We start from the raw sequence: 16,451 nt of genomic DNA, 5'->3' as shown, positions 1-16,451 counted from the left end.
CTATAATAAGGAGATGCTTATCTCTTACACCTTGAAAATCAGGTTTGCCGGACCTACGCAGCACAGGATCTGTCATGACGTTCTAGTCACCAGCCACCACTAGCTTCGTTTTGCCAATTCCAGTGAGGTTTCTAGACAAAAACAGGAAGAAGTTCAATTTCATTCCCAGTTGAGGCCTCAATCAAACACATTGCCAGAGTCTTATATTGGGTCACATTTTTTTACGAATACGAAGTGTGCTCTTGGATCCGCCATTCTTTGAGTACTCTAAACTGTAGCGTCTCATTCAACAGGATTTTACCACCTCCACATCTCAATATTGATGACCATGTACCCGCTGCACCCAGCCATATTACAGGCAGAGACTACCTTGCCTACACAGCCCCTCCTCAATTTGCTAGATTCGGTAGTGGATAACTATTTTCCATGGATCAAAGCTATATCTGGATGTTTCCAGGCCAAGAGGATGTAGGTATTTTCGCCTATTATGTAATATGCAAGGCCATTTACATTCTGGGTAAGTATGTGAAGGTCACTATATGGACATCGGGCTGCTGTTTGGCCAGAAATAGTCAACTCAGGCTCAAAGTCACACACTTGAAGGGTCACAAACCTGCCACCAAGGCCTCTAGGTATACTAGAGTGAGGAGAAAGGGAATCTGTACACGAGAAGAAAATAGGTAATGTCCAACTTGGGCAAACTAAATGAAGTGAAATAGAATAAGTGTTAAACTTTTTGCCTAGGCGCAAATTACTTGCAACCCTTAACAGCCTACTGGTAGCAATGGGACATTTTAGGGTGTAATGCAATCTAATGGAGTGTTCTCTGAAAATCCAGCAAAACAGTTAACATGTTGTGCCAAAATTCCATTAGGAAGGAACAGGGGAATTGGACTGCATCAGATTTTTTAATCCATTGTGAATTTCCCTCAGCTCCTGTCTTCTAATTCCACAGTTTGTTTCTGCACGTTGTACAGATCCCGATCCCAATCAAGGCCTGCATTCACACTGTCTAGTTGATCTTCCAATGCCTAGCAAAGGCATCCTATGTGGACTGGAACATAGCGATGTCAGCAAGAATGGATTTTGCCTATGTTGCAGTCTTAACAGCACAGTCTTTGACCATGTCAATAGATGACTTAATAATAGTGAAATCTCTCATCTGAGTTTACAATGTAATATTTGCCATCTCTGAGGCTGCAAGCTGCGACTGGACAGATTTAGGGCCCGATTTAGAGTTTGGCGAAGCGGTTACTCCGTCACAACCATGACGGATTTCCAGTCCGTCTAAATCTAAATCCCATAGGATATTATGGAATTTAGATTTCGGTGGACAGGAGTAACTCCTCTGCCAAACTCTAGATCAAGCCCTTAGTGTTCCGAGAAACTTCTTAATTAAACAACAGTCATGGAAGGTTCTTCGTTCTAGACATTGCTACTATCCGCAGCAGGGACTCCTGCCTTACATTCAGGAGTGTATGATAACTAGGGTTTAATGAGGTGCAGGTACTAATATGTATTCATGCTGCATGACATGCCAACCACCCACTACAGATCGCTATATCGTCTGTCTGTCATATAGGAGTTGGTAGATTGTGAGGTGACGTAGCGCTGGAAGTCCTAAAACCTTAAGGGGTGCAGTCAGCACAAGGAGTCACTCTACTTCTACAACATGGTGCCTTGCAGAGCATACCATTAAACAGTCTAGACAATCACAGGAATACACGAGTGAGCGGAACTGGATGCGTACTTTTCACACAGAGTATTCCAGTACAGACTAACTGAAGTGAAGTGCTGACAATGCAGTGGAACACTAAGGCCCTTATCGCCTCTCAGGCCCAGGTAAAATGCAACAATGTGATCGACTCTATCATGGCCCCAGTGGGAACGCAACACTGCTTAGCGCTCAGGTCTTTATCTGGAGCCGAACATGCTGGGCAACAATGAGAATAAGTCCCAGGGCCCACCCTATTGTCACAGTTGGCCAATGTCTGCTGGTCATACGGCGTCGGGGACCAGTGACACAGTTGGTGCAGTCCTTCAAAGTTAAACATCCCTATCACCCGGCATGTCAAATACAGTGTTGCTATTGTCCTGCAGCTTCTCTGGTGCTCAGGACTCAGTGTGCCCCACTTGATCATACTCCTCTCAGCTTTCATCTGCTAAAAAGCCCGTCTTCAGAGGATGTGACTCCATTGTCTCTCCTCATGACGGCCTCTCCGTCTCCAGTCAGGTTCCTTGTCATTGTGAGTATTCTGTATCAGGAGGGAGGAGGGAAGAGGCACTGCTACCAATTCAAGTAGCGTTCGGTGTCTGTCACTTCATTATGGGGTAACTGCACTCTCAAATGCCCCCCTTAGCTGAGATAATCATTGCGGCCTAGCATATTCAGGAAGCAGCCATCTTTGTGACCAGCTTATTCAGGACTCAGCCATCTCTGTACAGCCATAACCCCGCCTTGCTGTGTTGAAATTGCTTAGCCCTCCTCTGTGTTTCAAGTGTAGAAACGTACACTTTATTGCAAGCCTTTTTACTTTCCCCAGGGAGTTCCACTGACTGAGCATCGTTGGGGAAGGGCATAAGGAGCCAGGGGTGACTCAGGTTTGGCCATGCTAGTAACTGGAAGGGCTTTGTGCCACAACCCATATTTCTCCACTAAGAAACCACACCTCTCCCAGGAAGAAACCAAACAATCACTATGGCTTATTATATTATAAATATTGGTACTACATCTTTCAAACATCATGAAAGTGTCTAAAACTCGGTAACTTACTCGTTGTTCTCAGTTCAAAACACTAAAAAGAAATGTACTCTAAACATTCCTGATAAACCACTCATGGGTTGGATCCATAAATACTTTCCAAAGTACCAGAGATTACTTCCCCCTGCCTTGGACCCAATGTCTTAGGGCCAGAACCCCAGCATGATTTGTCATATTCTTTTCCTTGATAACCTCTCTTCTTCTAAACTCATTCGTCTCCCGAATTAGTCATCATGGTCCTCTCACCTCAGACCTCGCACTCCTGTGGGTAGCACCAACCCACTCCAAGGGGACCTATAGATCAAGTCTATGTTGTTCAAGTAACTCTTCCTCCTAAATCAAATCATCCTTAGACTCGTTCAATAACAAACTATTTCCTTCCACAACATTTTTCATCAAATTGACACATACACTACCAGGCAAATCGGTTACTGAGGATGAATCCATGTCACCCTTAGAAGACAAAGCCGTACGTAACAATCATTGAGACAGTATTGAAGCTGCACCCTCGTATTGGATATTCCTCTCATGCAGGTTGAGGTAGGAAGCTAGTCCTTGCCGCTCCTCCACAGACTTCTCAGACTACCACAGCTGGCTATATACAGTCAAACATATGGTGTGTGGCTCTGCGGCTCCTGGGTAGACCCATAGAGCATATATGCCAATGGTGGATTGTTAAATTGCCCTTTACTGTGGGTTTTTCCTTGTCTGCTCCAATGTGGTTTTCCCGCAGTATTCATTATCTGCTGGTATCTTTTCTGGACTGCCCATACTCTTTACTATAATTTACTGTACTAGTCTTACTATGTCTGCTCTTAGGCCACCAGGAAATGAAGGTTGTTGAACTGCATGCATTAAATGGGACACCGAAACATGTATAACTTACTGTACTATGTTTGATCTACTAAGCAACACCAGAGGTGAAAAGTAATTGAATTGCCCAAGTGGTAGTTGAACTTCACCTGTTCTCTGTTAAACATATATATTACTAGTCCCAGTCTCATATCAAATAGTAGGCTACTGTGGCTTATGCATAAATGTTCTGATTCTCACTCCTTTCATGATTCAACTTCATGAATTGACACAGTATCATAAACAACAGGACAGTGGTCTTGTTCGCACACACAATATCTACACAACCACGTAGGACAAGACATAGACATGTTCTTTCATCCATGAAACTCCAGTTGAATATCGCAGTGTCCTTCCGCAGAAACGCTTAAACGCATCGTCAGGGAAATAAGTGCTATATGAATGCATTTAATAATAAGACACGTCTGAAGGGTCTGAAAATACTTCTCCTTTTCTGCCATCCTGTCATATGACTTGTTGTAAGCCTCATTGATCACTGGGACACGTAATCACGACTGTACCGCACTATCAATTTCAATATTTTCTAAATTCGTTTTTACACTTAAAAGTAGTAGTCTTTGGCAGCTTGCAAGCGATGTGTTAAAACAAAATAAAACATCCACAGAAGCTCAACATGAAACAGAGTCAGACCCAAGCTTGCCAACTCTGCTCCGTCCGCATATTACCACCTAAAGGCAGTGCCAAACTCCAAAACACAAACAGTACCACACGTGGAAATATTAGGGCAAAAACGGACGGAACTACCGGCGCAGACAGAGGGCGAACTCCGAATTCGGCCACCGACTCGCTGCATCGCAACGAGCGATATATCCACACGACAAGGGGGCCACGAACGTTAAGGTATGTTAGCGTGTTTGAAGAACATACCATGGCCGCTTGTACCATTCGTTGGGAAGGAAACGAAAGGTTTCCTTCCCAAACAGGTTCGACGTGTGCCATCGAAGAGGCTTGAGCAACCAGGCTGGGAGCACAGCTTTGGCCGCTTGCTCCTACCCGAACCGTGCCAGTCTCTGTCCCCCCAGACCCCGTACCTGGCTCCCCGGCCGCTCTCCGTTCTTCCCGCACACGTCACTGTCCGGCGCCGGCATGCGGCGGTTGCCGGGCGACTGACGTGCTTTGTGCGCGCCGTGCCCTGGTTGTATGTGAGCGAGTGTGTGCTGCTGCTGCTCCCGCCGCTTGCACCGTGTCTAGCACCGCACCCCCGGGCATCACCGGGGAGCCCCGCAGGGGGCAGCGGAGGTGGCTCCCCGGGGCCGCGGGAGCTCGGCGTAGCGCCGCCCCCTGCACCCATCTTCTTGGGCAGCGAGGCGCCCCTTTCAGCAGTAGATCACTGGCGAGAGCAGGCGGCGCTGAGAGGTGAGTGCAGGGATCGGGGGAGATCAGTGTTAACAGCTTTGGAGAGCAAAAACTGCGTCAAACTCCCTGGGGAGCACCTCCCTCGCCCCTTGTAAATGCATTTGCCTGGAGGGGGCATCCTCGGCTGGGCATCCCTCTCCTGGTGGGGTTGGGGGGGTCTTCTCTGCCATGTGCCCGCCTGCACCCGCAGCATGCCCTCTACCCACTCCAGCGCCTCTCACGTGGATGCTCCCTCTTCGTGCTCTGTGAAGGATGCGGACCCGCCCCTCGCCCCGCCGTCACCCAGTGGGGTGGCATCTGTTTGGGGCTCCCCACCGCTGCAGCCTCCGGGAGCTTTGATATGGGACCTTGGGAGCACCTCCTAGGCTGCCCCCCCCAGCAAGCGGTGGATGCCCTGCGCCGGCTCTTTGTACGGTGTGCGGCTCTGCGCGCAGCTCTTGCTGCCCGTGTCCTGCTTTAACCTTGTCTGTCACACGGGTGCAGGCGCTGTCGCACTGTCTCGTTATCGCGCCCCGGAGCTCAAGGCTATTGCGCACGTATCAGAAACATGTCACTTTTCTGCTTGCTAGAATCCCGACGTCTGAGCACAGTGAATTGGGAAGCACTTTCAGCCTGGCACAGGGCGCTGACTGCCTGGAGCGATAGCATGAATACCCGCTCCTTGCATAGCCCCTTTCAGAGCGCCGCAGTTTATTTATTATTTTTTCCAGGACATGTGCATACTCACGAACACCCCCTGCTCTGTTGCAAAACAGTACTGTACTGCGTTTATCTATTTTTTAGATTACAGAATGTTTGCACCCATCTTCCGGATGGTCGGGTTTCTATTGAAGAATTACTGGCACTTCTCAAATAGTACTGTCGTCTTTTAAATATGACCGTGCCTGTTTTTTTCGGTAGTCCCAGGAGTTCTCCTAAGCTTTTACTGGAATCCCCAGGACAGTTCATCTGCAGCCTAATTCTAACAGCGAGATTGACATATCTTGTTGAAGGGGCTACAATAAACTATTCTCCACGGTAATGCTGGAATTGAGACAACTGCAGTACACACAGGCAAGACTAGTATTGGTAATGACACAGCAAAGCTAGTATTTATAAGGGTATAGTACCAGTACAGCCTTATTAGCAGTATTTGTATCTATTGCTGTGCATCTTTTAGTGGACGTTCACAGGGCCTTCTGTATACTGTTAATGGGAACGCACTGGACTGTAATACTTTTCGTGGGGACTATAATTGTTTTTATGTGAGTGAGCCAGATTTTTTCCGAGGGACTCTATATACTTGTAATGAGTCTCTCATTATTTCTCCACAAGAATAACACTTTTAATCGCGCAGTACAAACACTTAGCAGCGTTGCTTTAGTAAATTTAAAGGGACACTGCGTACACTTATTGACAAGACTGGAAACGTTTAAAGGGGTCCGTGCCATCCATCGTGGCCAAATTGTAATTCTTTTAATTGATAGTATGAATGCTTCTCAGCAGTACTGTACCACTCTTTGCAGGGTGGGCAATATAAGCACTTCCCCATGGAGCGGTAACACTTTCAACATGATGGTGTCAACACTTGTCCGTCACTGGGGCATATGCAGTTGTGCCACGATGGCATTACATAAAAACAATTTTATTTGATGGCGTCAGCACTTCCCAGCTGTAACGCTGGATGTCATCTTTTCAGGGGGAGAGTATCAACGCCTGCCATTAGGACTATACTACTTTTAATGGAAGACTAACGTCACTTTTCGTCAGGACTATTATATTATCAATGAGTAGGTACCTTCTCTTCTCAGTAGTTCTGTTGTAATCGTAACGAGGCATCAACAGTGCTTCTCAGCGCGATTGATATACATTTAAAGGGGCAGTATCCGCACAAGTGCAAAACATTTTTGTTGGGGAAGTACTAACAACTCTCAGGAGGACTGTAATAATGTATTGGGACTGAACTGGCACTGCTCTGTAAGACTGTAATCCTATTAGTGGGGCGGCATCTGCCTTCCCAACAGGATTGTAATACATGCATTGGGACTGTATTAGCACCTTTCAGCACTCTTTTCAGGAGGACTTCAGCACTGTTTTTGTGACAGTTCTGCCAGTTTTCCAGATGATTATAATACTGTTAAAGAGTTCCGTATTTCTCAGAAAGACTTCCATTCTCTTCATAAAACTGTATCAGCACTTCTCAGCAGGATTATAATACTTTTTATATGACCATACCAACTTTTCGGCAGGACAGTAATACGTTTTAGGGACAGTTATACCACTGCTTAGTTACTTTTTCAGTTTATGATTTACTATGCACAAAAATGCCAGAACACCGAGCTTGAAGGTGCAAAAATCAATAACAACTAACGTGCACATACTTTACAGATAAAATATAGTAGGCTAAAACAAATCCCATAAAAACATAAACAAAGAAAATATAGTAAACACAGTTTACACGATACAAATGGGGAAAAAAACAACTGCAGTAAAATTGGATACAAACAGCTCTGTACAAGAATATAGAGGTAAATTATTGTAATGAAACAGTAAAAACACTTAGCAGCTGGAATGTAATACGTTTAACGGACCAATTGTAGAAATTCAAAGCATGACGAACGAGTACCTCGCAGACTACTGGTAGCTGTCCAGCTACCTGTAATAGTTCTCCTGTGTGCAGGCCTGCCTTTTAAATTGGAACTTTTTGTTTGGTTAAATTAACATATGTATGACAAAATGTGATTTTGAGCCTTACATCATGTGCAGATGCTTGTTACTAATAGGATTACTTTTGTGCCAAGAGCATAGCAGCTGTCGCCTGCATGTATTGCCTATGTAGAGGCATTCCGAATTGACAAAGGCGTTTCATTACATTACTGCTGGCAACCCTCCTGATGCACTGAGATGATCACTGCAGGTAATCTTGCATATGGTGGTCACTAATGTAATATTATCTGATGTGGTCACTGTTATTATTAGTAGCGCACAATGATTTTTGTTTAACATAAGTAGCTGTTATTACACATAAGTTTTACATTTAATAGGGCAGTTCAAGAATTCTCATCAGCAGTTTAATACTTAATGATACAGAATCATCAGGTCTCAGCAGGGCTAATGCTTTAATAAATAGCACCTGCACTACTAAGTTGTGATACTGTCAGTGGGACAGATCCAGCACTTCCCGTTAGGACTATACTTTTAATACCAAAACCTTTCATTCGTTCTTTAATACTGTTAGTAGGGCCTGCCATTGCTTCTCAGCAGAACTGTAATACTTCTAATTCAGCAGTAAATAAATCTCTTTATTTCCAGTTCAAACACCGGCATTTCCACCATCTCTGATCCCAATTATGGAAAGTCATACTTCTCATTTACACACAACTCACTCTTCAACTTCAATTATATGGTGCATGTCTTTTGCTTTTCAGAGATTCCTAGCATTTGATACAAAATGTCCATATAGCCTGTACCAAAATAAACCACACCAAAACGCACCCCAGTAACGTATGTAAATAGAAAATCAGTGGAGGTACTTGCTACATGACATGTCAAATAACTCTCTATGTTGTGATCTTGCACTGTGAATGGAAAGTAACACATCTGTTATACGTATAGCTAATGTTTAAAGCACCAGAACAAATATTTTTCGCCGTGACATGCGGCAGGTGCCAAAGAGAAGAGGGTTAGTCGTCTGTTCCATTGCTCCCCTAGAAACATCACTGTGAATTGAATTCTGGTACATGTCATGTATAGTTTATTCGGAAAATTTGCGTCGCTGTAGTACAGATTACAGGTCACATAGACTGTATTATAATTCAATTTTTAAGACTTTATATGGTTTAAGTAAATACTTTCTATATTTTATAATAAATTAAACACAACAGCTGTCATCCTTTCTTCCTTCCGAGCTCATAACATCTGGTTTCCAAGTGACAAACTGCAATTCAGATTGTGATGTACACTTCCCAAATAATTATTTCTTTGCCAGCTGTCCTATTTTCTCATGTCAAACTTTTCCACATAATCATATTTTGACTGCTGGAGCAATATGTCTGACAAAAATGAAAGGGCATTGGTTATCAGAACTGTTTACAGTAGCATGCGTCTTTCTGCTCGTTGTGGCTTATGGAGTTCCGTTTGTATCAGTTTGAGAAAGTGGCCTGCCTCTGAAAACGTCTTGTTCCAATTTTATATGGGTAAGGTCAGTGTGTATGTCATTTCTTTACCCTTTGAAATGATCCCCATGCTGGGCAGTTATCCAATTATCATTACTACTTATTGCATCTGTGAAAGGGAATATCGCTTTGAAACATTTATGGTGTCCCTGAAGTGACTTAGTGCTACTGGAGAAAAAAACAAATATTGACCACACCAGTAGTTTTTTTCCTATGTGAGATCTGTTGGCTTTGTCGATGTTTTTTTTTTTTTCCAGACCTGTTGCACAGCAGTGTGGGCTGCTGTGTAATGTGGCTTAAGGAAAAGAAAGAAAAAAAAGCGCTATGACGTGACCAATGTTGACTATGTCGTAACACTTTTTTACATTTATTTTTTATTTAAACAAGCACAGGGGGGGCAAGCTACAGGAGGAAAGAGTGTAGGAAGTAGGGTGCAGCAACAACAGACAGTGTGATGAGAGGACGAAGCAGCACGAGGGAGGTGTTGGGGAGAAGGGTGGGAGCTGCAACAACAGGATGGGACGGAGGATGCTCACTTGATCTCGCCTTCCCTAAAAATGAACACGTCCTTGTGTAATGGAACTGGTGCTCATGTGAAGCACTCCAATACAAGTTTGTGCTGTATATTACATCCAAAAAACAAACAACTGAACAAAAGGAGCACAATGGAGGTGGCAGCTAGGAGGGTTGGAACAGCAACACAAGAGACAGCGAGGGAACCAGCAAGACAATGGCGGGACGGGAGATGGACTGCATACATGCACTCTTCGAGAATGCATGTCTAAATGTAAAAAAGAAAATACAGTACATGCAAGAGCGTGCAGACAGTGGAAGGACGCTGGATGCAGACAGAAAGCTGTACCAGGTCCTTGCCCCACAGCTGGGATAAACACTGGCCATGCTGGGAGGAAGCAAGAAGGAGCAGGAGGTGCTGACCAGTTAGAAGCTAGGAAATGAGTGACCTGGAATCAACCAGTTGTAAGTAATGGGCGATCTTTCAGCTGTTTTCAAGCGTTTTTTGTTGTTGTTTTGTTAACAATGGATTTTGCTGACCGCACATGCGCACCTTTCAGAAGACTCCCTAAAAATAAAAAAATTAAATCATGTGTTTTCGCCTGTTTAATCTAGTGCTCATATTACTGAAAGTGAAGATTTATAATCTTTTTTGCTGAACATATTTTACTGTTCCCTGTAATATGCTGGGCAGTCATAGGTGTGAATTTTCATTATTTGATGTGTCATTGCCTGCTGCAATGGTTCATATGTTTGAGGAGAAATTGAAAGACCCATTTTTTTGTTGCAGACATTGATTGGAAATAACAGTCCAATATTTGTCTTCCTTTTCTCTTGTTGTCATCTAATAACTGTTGGTTTTACTTTTACTCATTTATCTCTGCTCAGTAGTTGCACTCGGGGGTGGTAGTGGTTGGTGTAAGGGATGGGTCAGTAGGTGCAGAAGGGTGCTTTGTCCTATCTGAAATCGCCCTGTTCCCCTCTTGTCCCACCACCAGATGACAACGATATTGTTCCCATTTCACACTTTACTCATTCTTGAATTCGCTAACTACTTCATTTTTTTCAGAATGTTGTGTTTTTTTTTGTTTTTGTTTTTCATGCAACACATTACTGATGTATAGTGCGTACTATGGAAAAGGCAGCATCTGTATATCTGTGTGCGTTCAGGTTGTGGGTGGATGTTCATAACAGACTATCATTGAGAGCTGTGGATTGGAGGCCGAAGGCAAAGCACATTTTTCACATTGCCTGTCAGTGGGTCATAAAGAGGTGCAGAATACATGATATACATGTTCCTTCAATCCTTGGCTTCTCTGCAGAGCGCATAGAGTGATGGTTACCTGTGCCAGTTGTGAATGTGGTTCTGTGCATAAGTTTGATAAGGATTGTATACAATTTTCAAAATATTGACAGGGTAAAAGGTAAAGTAAAGGCAGTACTTACAGGGGGTAGGGGTGTGTGTGTGTGTGTGTGTGTGTGTGTGTGTGTGTATATAAAGAGAGGCGAATGGAAGGGGACATGGGCAGGAGAGAGTGAAACGAGGTTGCCGAAGAGGAAAGGGATGAGGTATGATATGCCGATGCAGGGTTTTATAAAGATGCCAGGAAAAAAATGGGATCAGAGTCTAACTAAGAGCAAAATAAAGTGATCCCAGGTTTGTTAATGCTTTGCGCCAGGTTTGTGTCACAAAGGTGAGGCACACCCAGCAGAGTTGGTGTGGGGTTTACAATCCAACACAAACCAAGATTTGTGTTGGAAAGTCCCCCTTAGTAATGCAAGGTTGCACTTTATGCTACTTTGCGCACATTTCAGGCATGAGGATATTTCATGAGTGTTGCATGGGCGTTGGGTACCCGCACCCATGGGTTTTGACGCAAATCCATAGAAGAAGCCTTCTCGAGGCAAATGTAATGGGGAGAAATCATTTAATTTCTCCTTATTTTTCCAACTTTTCTTTTGTGCTGCATTGTACAGCACACACAAAGTTGGAAAACTCTTGAAGGATAGTTTTTGTATGGAAGGGTCCCCTTCAGTTCAAAACCTGTGTTAGAGAAAATGCCCACACCCTTGCACTATGATGTAAAGGGTGTGGGCGTTAGTGCATGGCAGCCAGAAGTGCACCAGCGCTAGGGAGAGAAAAAATGCACTACGTCTTAGTAGATATGACAAATTTTTCCTCTCTCCTTTTGATGCAAGTCAGCACAGCAGCCTTGGTTTTTATGCTGCCTTGTACCAAGTATTAGTAAATCTGGGCTGTGATGTGTCGGAGAGCTGGAGCGATTGAGGCACTCTAAAGATGTTAGTAATATTTAGTTCATAGTTTGCTAAAATATTTCAGTGACTTTGTGTGTGTATGTATGTTTGTGAATGTATATGTGTGTGTGTGTATATATGTATATGGCGGTTGCCACTAGGTAGTTATAGTTAGGACCCAGTTTCTATAGAAAAGGTGTTTTTTGTTTTGCTAATATCTTTGGCGCTCTTCGATGAAATTTTCTAAAAAAATACAATGCTCACTTCAGGGTCTGTCTGGAGAGTTTCAGGGTAATCCGTCATGCACAGGCCGAGAAAAAGGGAGGGTCCCAAAACGCTTTTTCCCCTTGCATTTTTCCATAGGGATTTTGAACAGGAATAGGGTCCGAACCACTGGACGGAATTACACCAAATTTTGCAGAAAGGTAGCTCTTGGTCTAGAAAGTGACTGTTTTGTTATTTGGTGTAAATCCATTCAGTAGTTTTTGAGAAATTAAAGAAAAAGCAATTTGTATATATAGGGGTACGAAGGCTCTGCGAAACCTCCCTATCTTGTGCTCAGATCTGATTGGCTAACAACACTTCAACAAGGAAGTGTTGTTAGCAGCAATCTTGGGACTCTGCTTCAGGTGAGTCCCAGAAAAAAGCTTAAAAATTTAACGGGATTCACTGAAAATTAAAAAAAAAAAAAAAAAAAAAAAAAACATGTGTAGGCTTCCACTCTTGTTCAAATGCAGCCCCCGGGGCATTTTAATTTTGAATGGGGTGGTGCCCCGGGGACCTCCACCTCACCGGCGCTTAAACTAAATCAATGTGGGAGGGGTAGCCTCAGTCCGCCACCTCCCCGGGGCTAAATTAATAACGTATGCAGGGGGGCATGCGGAGCTCCCACTGGCAGAAAGTGGAGTTTTCTTCTGTTTCCCTGCATGCACATATAGGTGCAGGGAAACAGATGAAAACATTGCTCCCACAAGCAGAGTGCTGCTATTTAAAACAGCTCCCTGCTTGTGGGAGCAATGCTGGCTCCCGCAGGACGCCATTTAGGCGCTGTCTCTCCCTCTCTCTCATGGGATGGAATGTAGAGATTGTTATTGCAATGGTCTCTCTATACAATGACTTCAAAGAGTCAGACTAGCAAGATGTTTGGTGAGAATGATATAGTTAGGTTTTGATGGACATCAGATCATGGTCACTTTGGGCTTAATGGTAAAGCTCTTGGACTGTCACTCAGTAGGCTGAGGGTTCAAATCATTGCATCTCATGGTAGTGTGTCTGTGTAGTTTCCAGTGTTTTGACTGCTAAACATTCCTAGTGAAGTCTTTTTTTTTCACTCAAAATCTTTAGGTTCAATGTCATAGCTAAGTCTGGACACCACATGCTAAGGAATCACGTTTGGCCTAGTGGTTAAGGTCTCAGACCTGTACACTGAAGATTGAAGGTTCAAGTGTATGTATGTCAGTGGTCATTTCCCTGTGTTCTTGACCAAAATTGTCTAGGGTAGGGGGGCCATGTGCCCCCCCCCCGCCACCACCACGCAAGTTATATTTACCTTAGGGACGAGTTATAGTTACTTGAGATAACTATAAAAGGTGAACTTCTATGGTTTTGTACATTTAAAATGTGAGCCTAACTATAATGTTCCTGTAACTTTATTTTTTTAAGAGATATAATATCTTGCCTACTAGTGGTTGCCAGTAGGTACTTATAGGTACAACCATGTTTCCATAAAAAAGGCATTTTTTGACTTGCCTATATCTCTGGCACCGTTTGATGAATCTTCACAAAATTTTCCAAAAAGAGTGGCCAGGTGATTCTTCGTGTGCACAGGAAGTTTTGGGGTTATCCGTCAAGCAGGAGCAGAGAAAAAGTGGGCTAAAAAAACATTGCGTTTCCCATGTTAATTCCCATAGGACCTGTCAACATGACTACAGCCAGAACCACTGGACGGAATTACACCAAATTTGGCAGAAAGATAGCTGCCGGTACGCAGCTTGTGATTTTTGTTATTTGGTGTAAATCCGTTCAGAAGTTTAGGGGATATTTAAGGGCAAATACATTGTATATTTCTGGCTGTGGATATTTAATGTAATTCACACATTTTTGCGAATATGCGTGCAAAAAGAAGCGTTGCGATTGTCTGACTACAACCTGACGAGAATGTTGCAACCGCAATTTCATTTCACAGGACACTGTCCCAGGGGTGAAAATTCAAACTGTAAGTGGCATAAGGGGTTTGGAGTGAAGGTACCCCAGGGCTTGAAAAATCCACCCCACTACTCGCATTTGTGAGTCTTATGTGACAGGTCGAGCTATTTTTTAATAGTTACACTGAACAGGTGTGATGCTTAGTTGAAAAATGGAGGGGCAATAAAAGATGCCTTTAAATCTTCTTTTTATGTCACATTTGCTCTGTGTTCACAGATGGAGGTCAAAAGTCAGTATTTCTTACAATTAAATTTCATTCTTACTGTAGAGTTCCAGGACTTTGTAAGATGAACTGTGTGACATGCTGCTTAGAATGTAAAATAAAAGGATATAGGGTGTCAGGTTTTTCCTAACACACACACCATTTAAATGACTAAGTCAACTGTGCAAACATTTCAGAATATATTTCAGTAGTTGTGAAAGCCCTTTTTTATATTTCTGTGTGATGACAAAATACTTTAATAGGATGAAAACAAATCAGAATACTTTGCGTGTTGATGTGCAAAGGATATGTTTTCTGAAACCCAATGTTCACAGTTTGCTAATACGCTATATAGTTTTATAATTTCTTGGAAAGTTACTTTGTGTTTATGACAATATGTTACCACTTCATGGTTTAGTAATATATTTATTAAAATTGAGTGTTTAAACAAACTGAGAAACGTTCCTGCCCTGATGGCAATGTTGTTAGTAAACTAAAAGAAGTCCTAGGTTATATGGGCTAGACCTCATGGGTATGTGGGCTAGATTCTTGTGATGCATGCAGCAAACTTTAGTCTACTTAATCAAACAAAAGAGGTTTTTTGTACTGCAGAAGTGCTGAGCTCACATATTTGAAGGTGCAATCATATGTGAGAATTAAGAAGGGATCACACAATTTGAGACCCGTTTACGGGTCAAGTACATTACAGTTAGGTCAAGTAGATTATTTAAGTTACTTGACCTGCAGGTCTAGTAAAAGTTTTTTATGATTTTTCAAGCCCTGTACCCCAACTACAGGGGTGTGATATAGGTGTGTTTTCAGGACAAATTATAGGTGTAATTTAATTTTGTGACACAGCCTGTTATATTGTCGAAAATTAATGAATTTTTCACAAAATATTCACGATTATGGACAAATTTGAAAGCAAAAACACACACTTTCATACACTAATTCATTCACTCAAACATGCACTCAGGCACCCACTCACAAATGTACTGACGGAGACAGTCCCTGTGGCCACCTGTGCTGCATGTGCGGTGGGGGTTGGAATAACGTAAAATAATTAAAATTACTTTACATTAAAAAAAACATTAGAAATTCACTGAATTATAGTTACTTGAAAGAACGCTAACTATAACTGCTGAATTTCTATGGTTTTGCATGAGTAAATTCAGAACCTTACTATAACGTTACTGTATCCACTGCATTACGTCTATGTACTCTTGGGCTGCAGATTTCTAACCGTAATTTCTTTTAACTGCTCAGTTTAGCTGCTACAATGGTGATTTTCCGCTCTCTTCGCAGTTTTACTTCCATTGGATTTTTTTTTTTAATTATACTTTAAATAAATGTATAATGAGTCACTTTATATTTTCTATGTTCAAAATCGAGCAATTAATTGTAAGTCTGCAAAAGTAAAACGCAAAAAGCACTGTTACTGCTCTGTGTGTGTTTGTATTGGTGAAACTGGTTATTTGTACAAACATCGTAGATGCAGGATAACATATATGGGTACAGTGCGTTTCCTTGTTTATTCGTTTGATTTTCTCAGAAAAACGCCACGTGCAGAGCTGGGTAGGAATCCTACAATAAACAATAGAGTTCTTAGCGAGTCAACAAGGAGCAGAGTAGAAAGAGGCTGATCTTAGAAGTAAGCCATTCTTTAGACTCCGGATCTCCTGTTTGGTGGGAACTCCTTACTGTTCATTGCTTGGGTTTCTTCCGCAGTTCCGTGTACTGCGGGAATAGAGTGTTAGTGTACTGTCTGTTCTCTGCGGCTGTGGCCTTCAGTAAGGAGAGTCAATACACAGACTATAAAGTCAACAGACTTTTGGTGACATGCTAAGTGCTGCAGATGGAACAGCAACTTGATGACACTAGTATGAGAAGAAGTGGTCAGAATCTCAGATACTGGCTAGTAACCCTCATGGAACTTCCATTTTTTTTTTATCTGTGCTGAGAGTACAGTACCAGCGTTGATAAGCTGGCCTCTCAGAACAGGGATACTTAGAGTGTAAACGAGTTGATGTGCCTTGTCTGTAAGTCATTTTGTAGAACGCCCCAACCTAACTTTAAGTCGTGTTACCTTGAGGTACTCTAGCATGTGGTTTATAATTCAGATTTTAAGAGT

At 42.8% G+C, this 16,451-nt stretch overlaps 2 protein-coding genes across 2 annotated transcripts in view; one reads left to right on the top strand and one right to left on the bottom strand.

Moving 5' to 3' along the window:
- ERCC8 (ERCC excision repair 8, CSA ubiquitin ligase complex subunit) overlaps positions 1–4,805 on the bottom strand; it is a 55,662-nt gene extending 50,857 nt beyond the window's left edge. The window contains exon 1 of the mRNA XM_069242680.1: positions 4,666–4,805. The gene's annotated coding sequence lies outside the window, so the exon portion shown is untranslated. The remainder of the gene's footprint in view (positions 1–4,665) is intronic.
- Positions 4,748–16,451, top strand: part of FBXW7 (F-box and WD repeat domain containing 7) — a 547,043-nt gene continuing 535,339 nt past the window's right edge. Inside the window, exon 1 of the mRNA XM_069242654.1 lies at positions 4,748–4,990. The gene's annotated coding sequence lies outside the window, so the exon portion shown is untranslated. The remainder of the gene's footprint in view (positions 4,991–16,451) is intronic.

Source organism: Pleurodeles waltl, chromosome 1_2, assembly GCF_031143425.1.
Source record: "Pleurodeles waltl isolate 20211129_DDA chromosome 1_2, aPleWal1.hap1.20221129, whole genome shotgun sequence".
Classification (NCBI taxonomy): domain Eukaryota; kingdom Metazoa; phylum Chordata; class Amphibia; order Caudata; family Salamandridae; genus Pleurodeles; species Pleurodeles waltl.
This window is presented reverse-complemented; position numbering and strand designations above follow the sequence as displayed.